Source organism: Pongo abelii, chromosome 2, assembly GCF_028885655.2.
Source record: "Pongo abelii isolate AG06213 chromosome 2, NHGRI_mPonAbe1-v2.0_pri, whole genome shotgun sequence".
NCBI lineage: Eukaryota > Metazoa > Chordata > Mammalia > Primates > Hominidae > Pongo > Pongo abelii.
Genome location: NC_085928.1, coordinates 121,436,998 through 121,457,165, shown reverse-complemented (window position 1 = coordinate 121,457,165; position 20,168 = coordinate 121,436,998). Strand labels below are relative to the sequence as shown.

Here is a 20,168-nt window from a genome sequence, read left to right as displayed (position 1 = left end):
TGTTAAAGTTTATGGAAATGCAATGGATGGAAGTTTATGGAAATGCAAGGATAGACAAGGCGATATTGAAAAAGAAAAAAGCTGGAAGACATATGCAAAACATTTCAAGATTTACTATAAAACTGAATCACCTTTTAAGGCTGTGGTATTGGCACAAGGACAAATCACTGGATTACATTAAAATTAAGATCTTCTGTTCATTAAAAGCTACCACAAAGAGAGTTAAAATGCAAGGCAGAGTTAGAGAAGATATCTGCAACACATATAACCTTCAAAGGGCTCGTATCCAGAATTTAAAAAGGACTCCCACAAATCTATACTAAGTAGATAGACAAACCATAGAAAAATTGGCAAGATACTTGACTTGGCACATCACCAGAAAGATATCAGATTAGTCATTAAACATGTGGAAAGATTCTCAACCTCACTAGTAAGAGAGAAATGTTAATTATAGTCATAATGAGATACCATTGCATAGCACCAGAATGGCTAAAATTAAACAGACTGACAATATCAAATGTTAACTAGGATATACAGCACTGTTAGTGGGAGTGTGAACTGGAACAACCACGATGGAAAACTGGGCATCTCTACTAAAATTGAACATATGGATGCTCCATGACACAGCAATTCCATTCCTAAATATACACTTAACAGTAATGTGTGCATATGGGCACCGAAAGACACACCTAAGAATGTTCATAACAGTAAAAAACTGGAAGCAATTCAAATGTCCATTAACTGGTACATCAGTTATGGTATACTCAAACAATGCAAATCTGTACATCAATAAACATGAACCAACCACTGCTTCCCACAACAAAATAGATGAATTGCATGGCCACAATGTTGAGCCAGGCACAAAAGTACACACTCTGTGTTGATTCTATTTATATAAAGTTTAAAAACAGGCAGAATTAATTTATGGATGTTGGAACTCAGGATGGTGGTTACACTTGGGTAGGGGAGAAGAGGTGATGACTGGGTCTGGTACAAACAGGACTTTCAGGGTGCTGGCAATATTCGATTTCTTCACCTGTGTCAAGGCCTAAATATCTGTGTTTACTCTTGATAATTCATTGGTTTGTTGCCTTATGATTTGTATGTATTTTATAACTAAGTTCAAAAATCCATCTTTTTTTTTTTTTTTTTTTTTTTGAGACAGAGTCTCACTCTGTATCCTAGGCTGGGGTGCAATGGTGCAATCTAGGCTCACTGCAACCTCCGCCTCCTGGGTTCAAGCGATTCTCCTGCCTCAGCCTCCTGAGTAGCTGGGATTACAGGTGCACACCACCACGCCCAGCTAATTTTTGTATTTTCAGTAGAGACAGCGTTTCACCATGTTGGCCAGGCTGGTCTCAAATTCCTGACCTTGTGATCCGCCCATCTCGGCCTCCCAAAGTGCTGGGATTACAGGCATGAGTCACCACGCCCAGCCCCCAAATGCATCTTTTAAAACACTGATTTGCTCTTTGTAAAACTTCCAAGTCATGAGATGATGCTGTAAAGTATTCCGAATTCAACTGAATAAGAAGCAATAGAGCCCCACAACTAGGAGACCAGAACGTAAGGACAGCCCGACGAGAGAGGAATCAACCGGTCAGGAAAGCTCAAGAAGCTGGTGTCCTCAGAAGACAGCAGCAGCCCTTTGAGCTTCCCCTCTCTCAATGGTCTTTGAAAGCCAAGTCCTATTGGAGGATACACTTAAATTATTAAAACAGACTGCTTCTCCCACTTAACTTTCAACTTCAGAAGAACAAAATGCACAGAGCTCCAGAGCCAAGGTCTAGATGGAATGCTGAGGTGTCATGTGGTGCATTCCTGGGCTCTGAAACTAGATTAGTGGGTATCTGGCTTATTTCTAAAGGCTGTTAGAGAATAAGACTCTGTATCTTGCTTATTTAATGACAGAGTTATAAATAAAAGTTAACAATCTTTTCTGATCTGCTCCTGACATGTAAGCCCATTCACTTTACATGTGTCCTTAGCCAGAAAAGGGAAACAGTGGATGAAGAGCAAACATCACTGACAAATATCAAATGCATGTGTGTTTTATGCTTAGAAAAGGACAGCCCAATCACACCCCACTGTGTCCTGTTCACAAAACCTCACACAAAAAACACATCAGATGGCTGGACCATTCTTATGAGCCCTGTAGAATTCACATACAGGCTCCCAGGGCTCAGTCAGGCCCTTCACATTCCCTGTTATATCCTCATTTCAAATCCTGCACTGACCCACTCCTTCATTCAACAGACCTCACTGAGTGCTGACTATGTGCTAGAGCTTGGGATCACTGGTGAACAGGATAAATACTCCCTCCCCCCTTGAAGCATATGGGACAGAATCTCATGGTCTTGCATCCTACAGGGTTGAACTTCAAAGACTTTGTGTGCATAAATTTTCACCCAACATTCTGAATGAGCGTTAGGTTTTGCATTGAAGTACTGTCCTTCCTTCAAAAAACAACAAAATGAGATGAATGCCACTATGACAGAACTTTTCGCTACCATTTACCCAAAACATACAGACAAGTCACACTGAGATTTAAGAAGGTCATGACTTATATCTTTGACCTCAGGATAAGGTGGTTAGATTGCTTATGCACATGTGTGTACTTACTGGCTGTGAAAGACAGATTGCAATAATGGCCACAAATCTCCACTTTTCCCTGCATCAAGTCCTTTTGCAATGTGACTTTGCACCTCTTCCTATGAAAAGATGGGGCCCATTTTTCCATCTCTAGAATCTGGGCTGACCTTGTCCCTTGTTTTGACCTACTGAATGCAATGAAAGTGTTGCATGCATTTGCTCTCTGCCTTGGAGCCCTGCCAGCTGCCATGTGAACAAATCTGGATGCTGAAGGATAAAAGACCCCATGAAGGAGAGGTAAACGTCCCAACTGAGGCCACCCTAGATTAGCCAGCTATGGCTGACCACATTCACCTGAGTGAGCCCAGCCCAAACTGCTGACTCAAAGAACTGGAGCAGAATAAATTATTGTTGTTTCATGCCACTAAGCTTTTTGGGGATGGTCTATTATGCAGAAAAAGCTAACTAACACACTAGCAATGAGCTGCTTGGGGGGCAGGGCCCAAGGCATTGTGTCCCTAAAGTAGAACAGTGCTTATCTACTATAGGTATTCTTATAGGTATTCTTGAGTGAGTGAAAGAGTAAATGGTTCTGGAAGGAAAATGAGGAAAAGTCTGCAACAGCTCAGATCCCAAGCTTCTCTTCATCCTTACCTTAAAACTGTTCAGCACTGAGATCAGTTTCCAGGAGCACAGTCTCCCAAAACACAAGAGGACTATAGGCCCACTTCTAAATTACACGGAATGAATTACTTGTGTCCATAGTCTCTCATAACACCCCGAAGACCCTCTGAAAAGACGCCATTGTTGAAGGACCAATTGAATACAAACACACACAGGTGTGCACCACATACGTGCACACAACACACACCCTCACATACTGGTGAGCAAATTGCTGCCACAGCCTGGCTGGTGAGAGCATCTCTTCTCATCCCAGCCTCTCCTTGGTGCCCACATCCCTATCAATTTCAAAGGGTAGCCTAGTAGAACTCCCTCCCCACTGCTAGTCGATTTCAAGCAGAATGGTGACCCCGCTCCATCAAAGTTTGCTCCTAATGCAAAGAAACTTGGCATTCCTCATGTCTGACCGGTCATTTTTGCCCCAAATCTGCCCCAACCAATTTGTTTTTAATTAAAGAAAAGAATATATTCTGCGGTACTGCAGAAGAAATTATCTTTGTGAAACAATATACATTTGCCAGTTGTCTCCTAGAGGTTCTGCTGTTGAGGATGAATATCCCTGTTCTCAGCCAGAACCCGGCCCCCTTTCATGAGGCGGTAAGGTAGGAAGCAGTAACTCTCCAAGATCATTTTTCCTCAAGAAGCTTCCACCCACTCGAAAGCATAGGCCATCACTTCATGCACCAGCTGTAACTTAAGGCCTCTTTCCACATGTCATTTTACTAGGGAATATTTTTTGTTGCCTCATTGCAGCCCCAAGACATCGAACCGTGAAGAACCCCAGATTCTATTTTATTCCATGGTATTTTTGTCATTTCCGGTTCTCGCTTGCACGAATCCTGACAGTGCATTCATTTTCTTTCAGGTCATCAACTATAGCTCACTGACTGTTGGGAGTAAACAAGCTGTTTGTGCTGAACTCAGTCAGCATGATGAAAGGGACCAACATTTGCACAGAGCTTTGCCAAAGGCAGTCCTAGGTGATGGGAAAGCCGGCAGGCTGTCGGTGTCAAGGTGGGTGGTGAGTCTAAGTGCTTCCTCACTGTCCTCATGGACCGCCATCTTGTCACCTCTGCAGATGCCAAGACTGATACTGTCCATGGGAAAGCAGAATTCTACCCAAATAACCAACAGCTAAAAAGAAGTGTGACTGTAGGGATACTCAAAATCTTCCAGCACCTCAGAGTATCTGTGGCCCTGACAAGTCTCGCTGTAACCTCTGCTCCAGCTTCTTCCCTGTCTCTTCTGCCCACACCCTGTATTTCACTTCCATCTGCCCTAGTGCTCCCTGCCTTTTTGTTCTTGCTTCTGACTGCCCATCCCTCTGCTCTTCTTTCTCCTTCTTCTACCTCATCACTTATTCCAGACCACTTGAATATGTACTGGAGATACAGGCCAAAATTGCCTTATGAGCAGGGTGCATTACAGGCTATACTTGAAAATATATGTGTTCCAGTTGAAACTGTATCATATATTTTTCCCTCCCCTGTACCTACCAAAATGGGGAAACATCACCAAACACACACATACACACACACACACAAACACAAACATAAAACTAGGCTTACTGAATGTGAATTTCTAAAAATGAGGAAACTACACTAAACATCAGCAAAAACATTTTACCAATAGCAACCTCACAAAAAGGGAATAATATATTGCAACGAATTTCATAAACTAGTTACCAAGAGGAGAAACAGAGGGTTCTAAAGAAGATTGGACAAGCGTGACCTGGCTTAGCTCCTAATCCACCCTTACCCTTCAGAAATGGTCCTGGGAGTCAGCAAATCCTAGAGAGAAGCAAAGTGGATGGAGAGAACCAGACCAGTAACCAGGAGGGCTGCTTCTTCCTGACAGAATCCGAAATGCCAAGACTTCACCTTGTGCAAGGGAAGGAAACTTTGATATAGAACATTTAAAACATTTCTGAGGAAAAAGCAGAACCCAGATTTTAAAAAATTGCTTTATGTTTTGTAGAGACAGCATCTCACTATGTTGCCCAGGCTCGTCTTGAACTTCTGGTCTCAAGCAATCCTCCCACCTCAGTCTCCCACAGTGCTGAGATTACAGCAACTCAGTGCCCAGTCACCATGCCCAGTCACGCCCAGATATATTAAAAACAAACAAACAAACAAATGAGTAAAATATCTGAGGCAGGGGGATCATTTGAGGCCAGGAGTGAGACCAGCCTCAGCAACAAAGTGAGACTTCATCTCTTAAAAAAAAAATAACTGGGTGTGGTGGCATACACCTGTAGTCCTAGCTACTCGGCAGGCTGAGGCAGGAGGATCACTTGAGCCCAGGAGATTGAGGCTTCAGTGGGCCATGACGTGCCACTGCACTCCAGCCTGGGCAACATACTACTTCAGCTGACTTGTCCCCTTACAGCCACCATTCCCTCTTCTGGACTAAAGGACTGTTTCACAATACAAAACTTAATAAGAAAGTGAGTGCAATAAAACAAAGCTCAAAGGTAATGTGTAAAATAACAGAATGTTATGAAAAGGGTGGTTATGAACTTCAGGCATCAAATTCAGGACCAATGTAGCATCATGACAGAACTAAAAAATCAGTTAGAAACTTCAAAGAACAGAGCAGACTGAGAATTTTATAAAACAGAAAAAAAAGACAGAAGACACGTATTCAAGAATCACTACAAACCTCAAGCAGAATAAATTCGCATAAATTGCCTATAGCCATACCAAATTAAAACTGCTAAAAACCAAAGACAGAAGAACGTAAAAGCAACCTGTGAAAGCAAATATATAATGTTTGATAAAGCAACAATAAGATTGAGAGGTGACTTTTCAAAAGAAACAATAAAAGCCGGAAGACAATGTGATAAAATATTCAAAATGTTAGAAGAAAAGAACTGCCAATATGGAATTTCTTACTCTATGAAAATGTCATAGATGGAAGCTCAGAGATGCAGGAAGGAAAGAACAATGAAATAGTAAATACGGAGGCAGAGCCAAGTGAATGTTGACTGCATAAAACAATATATACACACACACATAATATTCATTCAAAACATTTGACAATAGCATAGAAGCTGGGAGGAGGTAAATGGAGTCAAAGTGTTTGATGGCTTTAAATTAGCCAGGAAATGGTGTAACTATTAATTAATATTAAACTTCTATATGTCAAGGGTGCCTGTTATAATTTCTAGAGTAACCACTAAAAGGAGAGTAAAAGACTATTAGAAGGTAATAGAAGGGGTAAACATAATAAGTAAAAAATGCTTAATTGCCTCAAAAGAAGGTAGGAAAGCAGAGAAAAAGGAACAAAGGATAAATAGGAAAGAGAGAAAACAAAAACGACAGTAATTTTAAACCCAAATCTACTGACGGTTAAATGTAAAATGGATTAATGCTACTATTAAAAGACAAAAGTTGTCAGCTTGTATAAAGAAATAGAACCCATGTACCTGGTATTTATAAGAGACACACTTTAAATATAAGTACACAGATGAGTTGAAAGTAAAAGAATTTTAAAGAGTCATGAAGAGGCTAACCAGCAAAAAGACTTTAAGGCAAAAAATATTTAGTAGAGATAAAGAAGGCTCTTTCATAAAGATAAATGTTTCAATTCACCTGGAAGATATTAAATTATAAAATTGTATGTACTTAATAATATAGCCTCAAAATATAGGAATCTAACAGACATGAACTAAAAGAAGACACTGATAAATCCATGATCATAGTGAGATATTTTAAACATCTCTATCATTAATAATTATAACAAATAGAAAAAAGGTAAGAATATAGATTTGAACAACACATTTAATAAATATGACTTCTTTGAAATACGTAGAAATCCAACAACTATAGAATAAATGTCCTTTTCAAGTGCACAGAGAATGATTTTTACAAAATTGACCATAAAAGAAGTATCAACAAACTTTAAAGGACTGAATCATACATACATTTTCTGGTCATAGTGAGATTAACTTAGACAAAAAATTACTTAAAAATTCCCCTATGTATAGAAATTAAACAAAACATGTCTAAATAACTCATGGGTCAAGGGAGAAATTACAGTGGAAATCAGAAAACATTCTAACTGAATCATAATGGAAATATGACATATCAAAACTTGTGGGAAACAGCAAAAGCTGAGCTCGGGGGAAGTTATACCTTTAAATATCTATGTGAAAAAAGAAGAAAGGCTGAAAAATCACATTGATTTCCGGAAGCTGGGTAAAGAAAATTAAGTTAAACACAAAGAAATAGAAGAAGGAGATTTTTAAAGAGCAGAAATAAATAAAAAACAAACACACAATAGAGAAAATCAACATAGTCAGAAGTTAATTCTTTGAAAAGACTAGTAACATTGATAAACTCCTAGCAAGACTAATTAAGAAGAATTTAGAGAAGATGCAAATGAAAAAAATTAGGAATAAAAAAGGCATCATCACAGATGTTTCAGGTATTAGAAAAGACAACAGCAGGACTTCATGATAAAAATTTATATCCAGGAAGCTGGCCAGGCACGGTGGCTTGTGCCTGTAATCCCAGAACTTTGGGAGGCTGGGGCGGGTGGATCACCTGAGGTCAGGAGTTTGAGATCAGCCTGGCCAACATGGTGAAACCCTAACTCAACTAAAAATACAAAATTAGCAGGGCGTGGTGGTACATGCCTGTAATCTGAACCTGGGAGGCAGAGGCTGCGGTGAGCTGAGATGGTGCCATTGCACTCCAGCCTGGACAACGAGAGCAAAACTCCATCTCAAAAAAAAAAAAAAAAAAAAAAATTATGTCCAGGAAACTAAAAATTCTGATGAAATAGAAAAATTTCTAGAGAAATACAACTTACCAAAAGTGACACAAGAGGAAATAGAAAATTTTTATATACTATTAACAAAACTGAATCTCTCCAACACACACAAAACTCTAGGTGCAGGTGGCTTCACCAGTGAATTCCATCAAATGTTTAGAAGGATAATTCCAATCTTATACAAACTCTTCCAGACAACAGAGGAAGAGGAAATACTTCCCAATTTATTTTATATATACAGTGTAACCTTGGTACCAAAACCTGGCAAGGACATGATAAAAAGGAAATATTGCAGACCAATCTCACTGAACATAGATGCAGAAGTCCCATATAAAATGTTGGCAAACTGAATCCAGCAATAAGTTAATGTCGGTAAGCTGGGTTAAGCTTTAATATATTAAGTATATATTAAAAGTAAATATATTAAAAGAATAATACATTATACCTAGTTAGATTTATCCCAGGAATTCATCATTGGTTTAATATTTGAAAAAAAGGAGTTTTAGAAAAGCATCTGACAAAGTTGACAAGACAAAAACTCTTAGAAATTAGGAATATGAGGAAACTTCCTTAACCTGATTTTTTAAATACACCTTTTTGTTTCTTTTAAAAATATAGGCTGGGCCAGGCGCGGTGGCTCATGCTTATAATCCCAGCACTTTGGGAGGCCAAGGTGAGTGGATCACTTGAGGTCAGGAGTTCTAGAGCAGCCTGCCAACACGGTGAAACCGTGTCTCTACTAAAAAAATACAAAAAATGGCCGGGTGTGGTGGCTCACACCTGTAATCCCAGCACTTTGGGAGGCCGAAGTGGGTGGATCACGAGGTCAGGAGATCGAGACCATCCTGGCTAACACGGTGAAACCCCATCTGTACTAAACAAAATACAAAAAATTAGCCAGGCATGGTGGTGGGCACCTGTAGTCCCAGCTACTCGGGAGGCTGAGGCAGGAGAATGGCGTGAACCTGGGAGGCGGAGCTTGCAGTGAGCCGAGATCGCATCACTGCACTCCAGCCTGGGCGACAGAGCGAGGCTCTGTCTCAAAAAAAAAACAAGAAAAAAAACAAAAAATTACCCGGGTGTGGTTGCACCTGCCTGTAATCCCAGCTGCTCAGAAGGCTGAGACAGGAGAATCACTTGAACCCGGGAGGTGGAGGTTGCAGTGAGCCAAGATCTTGCCACAGCACTCCAGTCTGGGTGACAGAGCAAGATTCTGTCTCAAAGAAAAAAAAAGATACATAGATATAGATATATAGTTTCCTTTATATAAAGCCAGTCACAAAAATAAACCTAATACAGTGTGATTCCACTTACATGAGGCTTTGATAGTAGTCACATTTATAGAAACAGAAAGTAGAATGGTGGTTACCAACGGCTGAGGGAAAGGAGAAAAAGAAGAGTTTTTATTTAATGAGTATAAAGTTTCAGATTTACAGGATGAAAAAGTTAGGGAGATGTGTTTCATAACAATGTGAATATGCTTAACACTACTGATCTGCACACTTGAAGATGGTTAAGATGGTAAATTTTATGTTATGTGGTTTTTATCACAATTGTTTTAAAAAGGGAAGGATTAATAAGTTATACTACATTAAAATTCTATTTATGAAGGATACTATGAAGAACGTGAAAAGGCAACTTACCTAACAGAAGACATTTGCAACATAAATAACCTTGAAAGTTCTGGTATCCAGAATAATATAAAGGACTCCTACAGATAAATGTAAAATAGCCCAGTAGAAAAATGGGCAGGAGAAGTGAATGGGCACTTCACAAATGAGGTATTCTAATAGCCAGAAAACATATGAAAAGGTGCTTAACACCATTAATCAGGGAAACTCAAATTAAGTGATATCACAACATACCCATCAATATGGCTAAAAATTTACAAGACTGACAATACCAATTGTTGGTGGGGAGGTAAGGCTCCCAGAACTCTTATACATTGCTCTTCAGAGCGTAAATTGTCACAACCATTTGGGCATTATCTTGTTGGGTATTATCTAATAAAGTTGAACACACACACACACACACCCGTATGATCCAGCAATTCAACTCTAAATTATATAGACAAAATTCTAGAAAATGCAAAACTCTAGAGGAATACATGTAACATGGTCACCAGAAGACCTGTGCAAGAATGTCCTTATAATAGCCCCAAACATGGAACAATGAAAAATAATCCTAACAGTAGAATGGAATACTCCAAGGCAAAGAAACAGAATGAACAGCTCACAGAGCAACATGTATGTGTCTCACAGACATAATGTTGGGCAAAGGAAGCCATACACAAGAGTACATAATGTATGCTTCCACTTAAATAAAATTCAAGTGAGGGGGGCGAATGTAATTTATGGTTTAAGTAGTGTGGATAGTGGTTACTCTAAGGGAGACTGGGACTGAAAGGGATCACCAGGAGTGTTTCTGGATGGCTGGTGATGGTCTACTTCTTGACCTGGGTGCTGATTACATGGGTGAGTTTATGGTATGATAATTCACTGAATTCTATAATCTTTGATTTTTGAAATGTTCTGTATTTATCTTACTCTTAAGTAAAAATATAAATAGACAATCAAAAGTGGACACCATGTACCAGGAAAAACTGGCACAGTATTTGGCTGCTGAATGCCAAGGATGAAGAAATAATTCAACTGATATTCAGGAAGAAAAGGCAAATCCCATGAAAGAACAAAATTAAATCAGGCTTGCCTAAAATTTCACCTCATCATGTTCAGTGGTAGAAGAAAAAAGAACAATGGCTATAATCTTTGAGGGAAAGAAAATGTAATTCAACAATATTGTACTTTGTTAAGATGTCATTCAATTTTATATCAACAGTAGGCATTCATTCATCTTAAGATGTCTGTGCTATCTCAAGAATAATACACTGTGTGCTCACGTGCAGTGGCTCATGCCTACAATCCTGGCACTTTGGGAGCCCGAGATAGGAGGATCACTTGAACCCAGGAGTTCAAGACTAGCCTGGACAACAGAGTGAGACCCACTGCACTGCAGCCTGGGTGACAGAGTGAGACCCCCATCTCCAAAAAAAAAAAAAAAAAAAAAGAAAGAAAGTAATATTACGCATGTGTTACTTATGTTAAGCTGTAACCCAGCTGCTGCTGGTATTCCAATTAAGAATTCACTCTGGGATGGACAGTTAGCATTCCCATTAGAAAAAAATCATCCTCCAGATGTGGCTAATACAAGTACTTCTTTATTTGTAACTTGACCAAAAACATTGCTTTGCTAATTAGTACCCTGAATATCTGAAACGGCTTTCTATTGGTAAAATTAGTGACCTATTAACTACCAATGATAAATATTAGAAATGGGCTTTCACTGGTAAAATGAAAGGTATATATGATATAGGGATTGGGTAAAGATACCTTAGAAACACTTCATGCTCTTATATGGATAGGGTAAAATCAATTTAGATCTTGATGGTGCTTGACACTTGAACCCTAAAAGGTCTCAGTTTGGGACTAATGTGTTACTCACCAGACTGCTGGGAACAGCATCCATCCAGAACAGAGTTCACCGCTGTCACCATGCACTGACCACACCATCCTGCTCTCGCCGCACAGCCTGCCCAACTCCCGCTAGCCCAGGAACTTCCTGAGAACAAGGGCATGTCCCCCCTGCCTTTGTATCCCCCCCACCCACAGCATGGTGTATGGCATATAGTAGGCACTCCATAAATGTTTGTTGAATAAATAAATAAATTAGTGAAGAGATGAATTAGTGGGTGTGAATTACAGTTTTTACAAAGCTTGATGTAGTCCGGAAGTCCATCAGCCAGGGCATCATTTGATTCATGAGAGAGGCAAAGAATGATAAATGACTTTTGAGTTCCAGTATTGGGGATAATCAATGTCTGCTAACTTCCGCCTCCTGTGTCACCCATCCCATGAGCTTAAACATTGGTGGCTCATGCCTGTAATCCCAGCACTTTGGGAGGCCAAGGCAGGTGGATCATCTCAGGTCAGGAGTTCGAGACCAGCCTGGCCAACACGGCGAAACCCTGTCTCTACTAAAAGTACAAAAATTAGCTGGGCATGGTGGCGTGTGCCTGTAATCCCAGGTACTCAGGACGCTGAGGCAGGAGAATAGCTTGAACCCGGGAGGTGAAGGGTGCAGTGAGCCAAGATCACACCACTGCACTCCAGCCTGGGCAACAAGAGTGAGACTCCATCTAAAAAAAAAAAGTATATATATATATGTATATATATATATACATATATATATATATACATATATATATGACATAAAGTCAAAAGGCACCTGGAACACAGGCAGAAGATGAGTATGTTCTCCTCTCTCACTTTTTTTTTGTGCAGGAAACATTGGCTTAGTATTTAATATTAGAGCAAGGATCTGGGAAAGGTCGGCTTACCCTGGCTGTGGCCTTGACCTGGACACTTACAGTCTGAGCTACGTGTGTTTGTGCGCATGCATGTGTGTGCGTGTGTCTGTGTATGCGTGGATGTGCATGCGATTGTGTGTGTATGTGTGTGTGTGTCTCTGTAAGTGTGTCTAAGGTTCTGCCTCCAGAGCTCCCTGAGGCTACAGCAACCCTGGGCAGAAGCCCAGGGCCCCGAACTAAGCTCTTCCTGTCTCCCCAGGTTCGCAGGTCAAGGTCCTGACTTAAAAACAGGTTGTCAGTATATCACAGTTTCCCCAAAACCTCAAATGAAGACAAGAATGAGTGTTTACAATTAGCCTACTTATGAAGAAGTATCCAAAGCTTATTTTTCTCCGCATGGGGAACAGTAACATTTGTTATTTACCAGATTTCAACCAACAAGCACATTCTGCCCACAAGACGGAGAAGCCCAGCTCTCTGCCTGTGGAGGTACTGTATCTCTCACCTCCCCTCTGCCTTCCTGAGTCTGCACTCTGACTCAGATCATTCAGCCATCCTTCTAGCTCTGCCCTCACCCGACCCTCTCTGTGAAAATCTGTGCTAACACAACACGGGGCCTTCTGATTTAGACAAACAAGTCTAGGAAATGTAAGCTTTGTGGCTTCTCCTGGCAAAATGCAGGTCATTCACTGAGCATTTATATTTAACTGCTACTTTTGGAAAACAGAAGAGCACAGAAAGTCATACGTCAGGACTGAAAAGTGCAGGCTGGCTTGTGCACTGCTTTATATTTTATCAGAGTGGGATGTGGCTGGGGGCTGCAGGAGACAGGCCAGAGTCCAGTATCTGGGGTTCTCCCAGGGCTGCTACTTTCCATCTTTTTTCACTTTGCTGCCTTTCTGGAAGCCCCACACGTACCCTCTTTTTTTTCCCCTCTGTTCTTGGCTACACAGCCTTTAAAAATAGTAATTTTAAAAAAGACAACCAGACAAGCCAGAAATAACCACTGGTTCAATAAACCTCTGAACAAATATGGCAATTTTTGTTACTGACAAGGAAATTCTAAATTCAGTTTCAGTCTCATGCTTTCTTCTATGAAGGAAATTAAGTCTAAAAGATGGAGAAAAACAGAAATAGAAGTTAATTTAAGAAAACAAAATAATACCTGTAGAAATGAGAAAAGAGCAAAGGAACTCACTGAGGGGACAGCTAGTTTGCAAGTGAGCAGGTGTGCTGCCCCGAGGCCTCACTCTCCTCCCCATCTCAGGGCCCCTGGAGGCAGCACACAGCATGATGCAGATATCAGGACAGGATATGCCTGGTTTTATTTTTTTTTTTTTATGTTTTTGAGACAGAATCTCACTCTGTTGCCCAGGCTGGAGTGCAGTGGGGTGATCTTGGTTCACTGTAACCTCCGCCTCCTGGGTTCACGTGATTTTCGTGCCTTAGCCTCCCAAGAAGCTGGGACTACAGGCATGTGCCACCACACCTGGCTAATTTTCATATTTTTAGTAGAGACAGGGTTTTGCCATGTTGGCCAGGCTGGTCTCAAACTCCTGGCCTCAAGTAATCGGCTCGCTTTGGCCTCCCAAAGTGCTGGGATTACAGGCATGAGCCACTGCACCTGGCCAGACGTGCCTGGTTTTAAACCCCGGCTCTGCTTCTTTCTGGTGTCTGACACATGCAAGTCACTGAACTTTGCTGTACCTCAGTGTTCCCATCTATAAACTGGTACTTGCCATTTCTACGGAATTCCAGACTTGTGAAGATTAAATGAGATGAAGTGTGTAAAACTATGGTAGAAAGGGGCACAAGGAAACTTGGGAATGATGGAAGTGTTCTATATTTTAGTTATAATGGTGGTTTCATGAGTGTGTACACCTGTGACAGTTCAGATAAATTTATACTTTTTTTTTTTGGAACGAAGTTTCGCTCTTGTTGCCCAGGCTGGAGCACAATGGCGCAATCTCAGCTCACTGCAACTTCTGCCTCCCGGGTTCAAGCGATTCTCCTGCCTCAGCCTCCTGAGTAGCTGGGATTACAGGCGCCCGCCAACATGCCTGGCTAATTTTTGTATATTTAGTAGAGACAGGGTTTCACCATGTTGACCAGGCTGGTCTTGAACTTCTGACCTCAGGCGATCCACCCGCCTCGGCCTCCCAAAGTGCTGGGATTACAGGCATGAGCCACCACGCCTGGCCAAATTTATACTTTCAATGAGTACAGTTTATGGTATGCAAATTAAACCCGATAGGGTTGTGAAAAAGCAGGCCCAAAAAACAACTCCCAGAAGAGAGACAGCATGGAGTGAGTGTTTGGTTTATAACAGCTTTGTTCTCAATGCCTAACTGGGGAATGTGTCTTGTTTCCGTGGCTGTGTCAGATCAGGGAAGGGAAAAAGAAAAGCCGTACATTTGCTATTGGACTCAGAGGTGGCGAGGCTGGTGGAGGGAGGTCCAGCTTGGGGTCAAGCACTTTCCTGATACTGCAGCCCAGAAAGCAACAAACAGAACCAATGGAACTGGGGGTAGGCGTGGGCCTTTCTGAGCCTGTCTTCACACTTGGCGGCAGATAGCCCTGTGACATCTTTTCTTTTCTTTCTTTCTTTTTTTTTTTTGAGACAGAGTCTCGCTCTGTCACCCAGGCTGGAGTGCAGTGGCACGATCTCAGCTCACTGCAACCTCCACCTCCTGGGTTCAAGCAATTCTCCTGCCTCAGCCTCCCGAGTAGCTGGGACTACAGGCGCAATGCCACCACGCCCAGCTAATTTTTGTATTTTTAGTAGAGATGGGGTTTTTCCATGTTGGCCAGGGTGGTCTTGAACTCCTGACCTCAAGTAATCCTCCCGCCTTGGCCTCCCAAATCGCTGGGATTACAGGCATGAGCCACCATGTCCGGCCCCAGTGGCATGTTTTCAAGGTGTAACAAGGGGCAGATTATAGAGAAAGTCTATGACTCTCACTTCCTGGGTTGTCTGTGTTAGGCTACTCTTCCAGCAGCTGTTCTCCCCCACCTTAGTCACAGAAAGAGGATAAATGGCCTCATCTGGAACCAGGAGCAGAGGCCATAGAACCAGAGTCCTGAAGTTAGGAGACAGCAGAGGTGTTGAAGGCAATGTGAGGCCAGACTGGGAAAGGGATCAGCATGCCCAGGGGACCACGAGGGCTTCTTAGGAAGGCCAACACTGGGAGCATGTGGCCAGGGATGGTAATCTGGAGTGCTGGGAGGTCACAGACTGTTGTTAGGATGCAATTGTCCAAGGAAAAAGCATGGCCTTGAAGATAGATATGGGGCTTGGCATAATAAGAAACAAGAAGCCCAAAGGAAAACACACCTAGCATGACAATCTGCTGCATGCATGCTTAAGGAGCAAACCATCAGGACTTTTCTTTTCTTTTATTTTTGAGATGGAGTTTCACTCTTGTTGCCCAGGTTGGAGTGCAGTGGGGCGATCTCGGCTCACCACAACCTCTGCCTCCCAGGTTCAAGCGATTTTCCTGCCTCAGCCTCCCAAGTAGGTGGGATTACAGCATGCACCACCACGCTCGGCTCATTTTGTATTTTTAGTACAGATGGGGTTTCTCCATGTTGGTCAGGCTGGTCTCAAACTACCAACCTCAGGTGATCCACCCGCCTCAGCCTCCCAAAGTGTTGGGATTACAGGCATGAGCCACCGCGCCCAGCTGCATCAGTACTTTTCTGTAATTAGGGCAACAACCAATTTTAGTTAGATTCTGAGTACATTAGAGAGGGCATGACAGACATTTCCTGCTGCCAAACTGGGAATGGAAACCAAGAAGAAGATGTGTGGATTCTGACAGGAGTATGGAAGACTAAATGGCCAGAACCAGACCTGAACTCTAGGGACCAGAGCTAGAGAAGTACCAACACACAGAGGGGAGAAATGGCAGTTAAATAAGTCCTCGCCCATTTCAGTGAATGGTCAAGACGAAAGTCCCTGTGCTTAAGTGAGAGACTGCATCCCCACCACTTAAGCCTGGAATGTTGCTTGTGAACACACAACCTGGGCAGCGTGTGGCTGAGGGACCCTCCTACACCATCCACTCCCTCACCTTTTGCTACCCACCAGGTACGCGTGCCACACACTAGGAAGCTACCAGCTGCGTGGGTCTCTATCAAGTCTGAAAGCCACACTGGCCACGCCCTTCTGGAAAGACCAGCTGCTGGTCTCCAGAATCTGGGAAGCCTGCTGGCAGAGATTAACTTCTCACGGTTGAAGTCACAGGCTGCCGTTAGTTATTCATGGTAACAGGGGCTAGAGTTAATAACACACAAGGAAGCAAGCAGCCAGTGTCATGCACAAATCCCTTTAGATACCTTAGGTGAAAGGGCCTGAATAGTCTCATTGATCAGCATATAGGTGAAAGAGAATGAACATTTACTGACCCCCATACTATATTATAGGTCCTGTTCTAAATGATATATTCACAGGAACCTCATCTCTAAGGTATCTCTGTGATAACTAGTACCTATTTCTTTAAATATGGGTACTAAGGGCCGGGTGCAGTGGCTCGCACCTGTAATCCCAGCACTTTGGGAGGCTGAGGTGGGTGGACTGCCTGAGCTCAGGAGTTCAAGACCAGCCTGGCTAACATGGCAAAACCCCATCTCTACTAAAAATACAAAATTAGCCAGGTATGGTGGCACATGCCTGTAATCCCAGCTACTCAGGAGGCTGAGGCTGGAGAATTGCTTGAACCCGGGAGGCAGAGGTTGCAGTGAGCCGAGATCGTGCCACTGCACTCCAGCCTGGGCAATAGAGAGACTCTGTCTTAAAAAAAAAAAAAAAAAAAAAAAAGGTATTATGGGCAAATTAAGGCTCAGGAAAGTCAAGAAAACGGTTTTCTCTTCCTTTCATCCTTTCTGTCATTGTTTAAATAAGCTCAAATCTCTTGTTGTAGGAATTTTTTTAAAAAGTATCTTAAAAGAAATCACCTTAAAAATAACAGCAAGCAAGCAAACAAAACAAACCCCCACAACCTCTTTGGACCTCTGATCTTCTTCCAGCTCTATCCTTTGTCTTCCCTATTCCTCTTCATGCAGCAGCAGAAATCTGAACCTGAGTTGTCGGTCCTTGGCCTTCTTCCTCCCTGCATCTTATTCCTGTATGCATTGCAGTGTGGCTATGGTACATCCCCCGCCCTTCACATATACACTGAAAACACAAGGCTGTCAGAACCTCCTTCACACCGTGAAGCCAATGCATACATGTTAGCTTTCATTTACTTGTTTTCTATAGCCTCTGGGTTTACTGAGCACTTCCTCCATCTGGAAACACACTTCCTGTAAAACGTCACCTTCTGTGACACCTCAATTTCCAGTCTTTATCTCATCATCTACTGCTTTTCTGTGTATTTGAGGAACCCAGTTTCCTAGAGTTTCCTTTAGGTTTGAGACAGTGTTTACTCAACTTGTATACACAGCACCTAGGATCCTGCCAAATGATGGGATGTGGAATGGATGAATGGATCCATGTCCAATCAGCCAGTACAACAAAGAGTGATTATCCAAACCCAGATGGATCCAATTCCAAAATCCTTGTTTGACCCACTCCCCCAAGTTGACTTTTCTCCAATTTGAAGCAATTCATCTGGCAAAGATACTCTTGTAAAACACACACACACACACACACACACACTCTTCTTACAATGACACCGATAGCTTAAATGTTAAACCCACAGACACTGTAACAATCTGTATATCCAGCCCAAGGATATAAACCAGAATTCCTACCCAACAGCTTAAAGCTTTAACAACTGCATTGCAATGGGAACATAAAGATCATTTCAGACCCGCAAAACCTGCATTTAGTGCTCATTTGACTCGGGCTAGCAAAGAATCCATTTGGCTGTGGGTGTGGCTTATGAGATGGTGCAACTTCAGCACCTCATCGGAACATTAACAACTCTCAGGGTGGGTATGGGCCTGCTTCAAGGCGACATGTTGGACCAACAGGAAGCTTGGTGCTTATGCTTGATTTTCTTGGGCAGGTGAATGATCAGAATTGGCAAGTAGCTCCCGCCTGGCACAAAGCAACAGGAACAGAAGAAAGATGAGGAAAGTTCTAGAAGATTGCTCAAGTTGTGCTTTCAGCACTTGTCCCAGTCTGTAACTTGTTATTAGGTGTGCAACAAGGCAAGTAGAAACACCCAGAAAGTTGTTAGAAACTTTTGCAACAATTTGACAGGGGAATTTTATGTCTACTTAATTTACAAATTGTGTTCATATTTGGAATCTACTTTATTTTATATTAATTCATTTTTATTGCATTTTACTAAAGTATTAATCAGCTAATGACTACAAAAAATGTGTAAGAGTCCACAAAGAATTTGAAAAGTAGTGAAATAGAAAACAACAAAACCAACTCATTAAAAGACACTGCAAGTGTGAAAAGATAAGCCACAGAATGAGGGAAAATACTTGCAACACATTAATTATGAACATTTCATGTAAAAATTCTATAATATGTAAATAACCAAATTCAAATCAATTAGAAAAATGGGAAAAGTACCTGGACATTTTACACAAAGCAATTCTAATGCCCTATTAACATGTGATAAGTGCTTGACCTCACTATTATCAGAGAAATGAATATTACAACTACAAGTCACCACAGAGCCGTCACCAGACTGGCAGTCCTAAAGCTGATGAGGTGCTGAACGACAAGGACTCTCAGACACAGCTGATGGGAGAGCAGACTGCGCAAATACTTTAGAGAACACTTTGGCAGCATCAGCTGCAGCTGAACACACACATACTCCATGGGCAGCAATTCTACTGCTAGGAACCAACTGAAATGTGTTCACATGGGAACCAAAGGAGGCTGAGGACAATTATAGCAGCATAGTTTGTGACAGCCACAAAATGAAAATAAGCAAAATGTCCACCAACAGCTGATTGGATAAATAAATAGTGGTGTATTCACACTGTGGATAGTAAATAGCAGTGAAGACTATAGTAGCAGTGAAACCACAGCTTCAGGCAACAACATGAATGAATCTCACAGGCGTGACAGTGCCCTAGGTCTCATCTGAGTTCTCTCATGGGATCTGCAGGACATTCCAGGAACAAACTGTCCTAAAAGTTCAGTAACATCATGGTGCTGGAGTTTTTCCCTCTATAGAACCAGCTTGGTACCCAGATGTCATGGGAGGTCAGGGAGGGGGTTCTTGAAAAAGTCTTGGAGTGAGAGGAACACTGTGAGATCAGGGAACAATTCAGGGTCTAGCATGAGGTCCGAGGTATAGGAGTCACAAGCCAGGTCAGCCATGGGGCTGCCCCAATTGCCTGCTGGCTGCTGTGTCCCTGTTGGGGTGGGGAGGCCAGGCCTGGCTGTGGCCGGACACAGCGATTTCTGCTGCTGGAGAAATTCCCAAGGGGCTGGGCAGCAGGGGTTAAGGAGGCTGCAGTAACCTGGGACTCCTAGAAATGTGATGTTGATGGAATGGGGACATCTGGGGAAATCAGATCAGGTTTGGGGAACTCAGTGTCCAGTAGGACTCTTTTTAGTTTCAACTAACTATTCAGACTCCACAGGTCACACCTGGCATTCAGAAGGCTCCAGGCCAGGGAGCAGAGCAAGGCCACCAGGAAGCAGCAAGCAAGTCTCATCCGTGGGAATAGCCCTTGCAGCAGTTCCATACAGCTGTCCTGGAGTTCGTCTCCTTGCTCCACCCCTCACCACCCCTGCTTTCCTCCCAAGATTGCTCAGGTGGATCAGAACTCATATGTG

At 42.3% G+C, this 20,168-nt stretch overlaps 1 protein-coding gene across 1 annotated transcript in view; it reads right to left on the bottom strand.

Annotated features, from left to right (window-relative positions):
• The window catches only part of SUSD5 (sushi domain containing 5), a 72,696-nt gene that overhangs the window by 8,056 nt on the left and 44,472 nt on the right, over window positions 1-20,168 (bottom strand). The window lies entirely within an intron of this gene.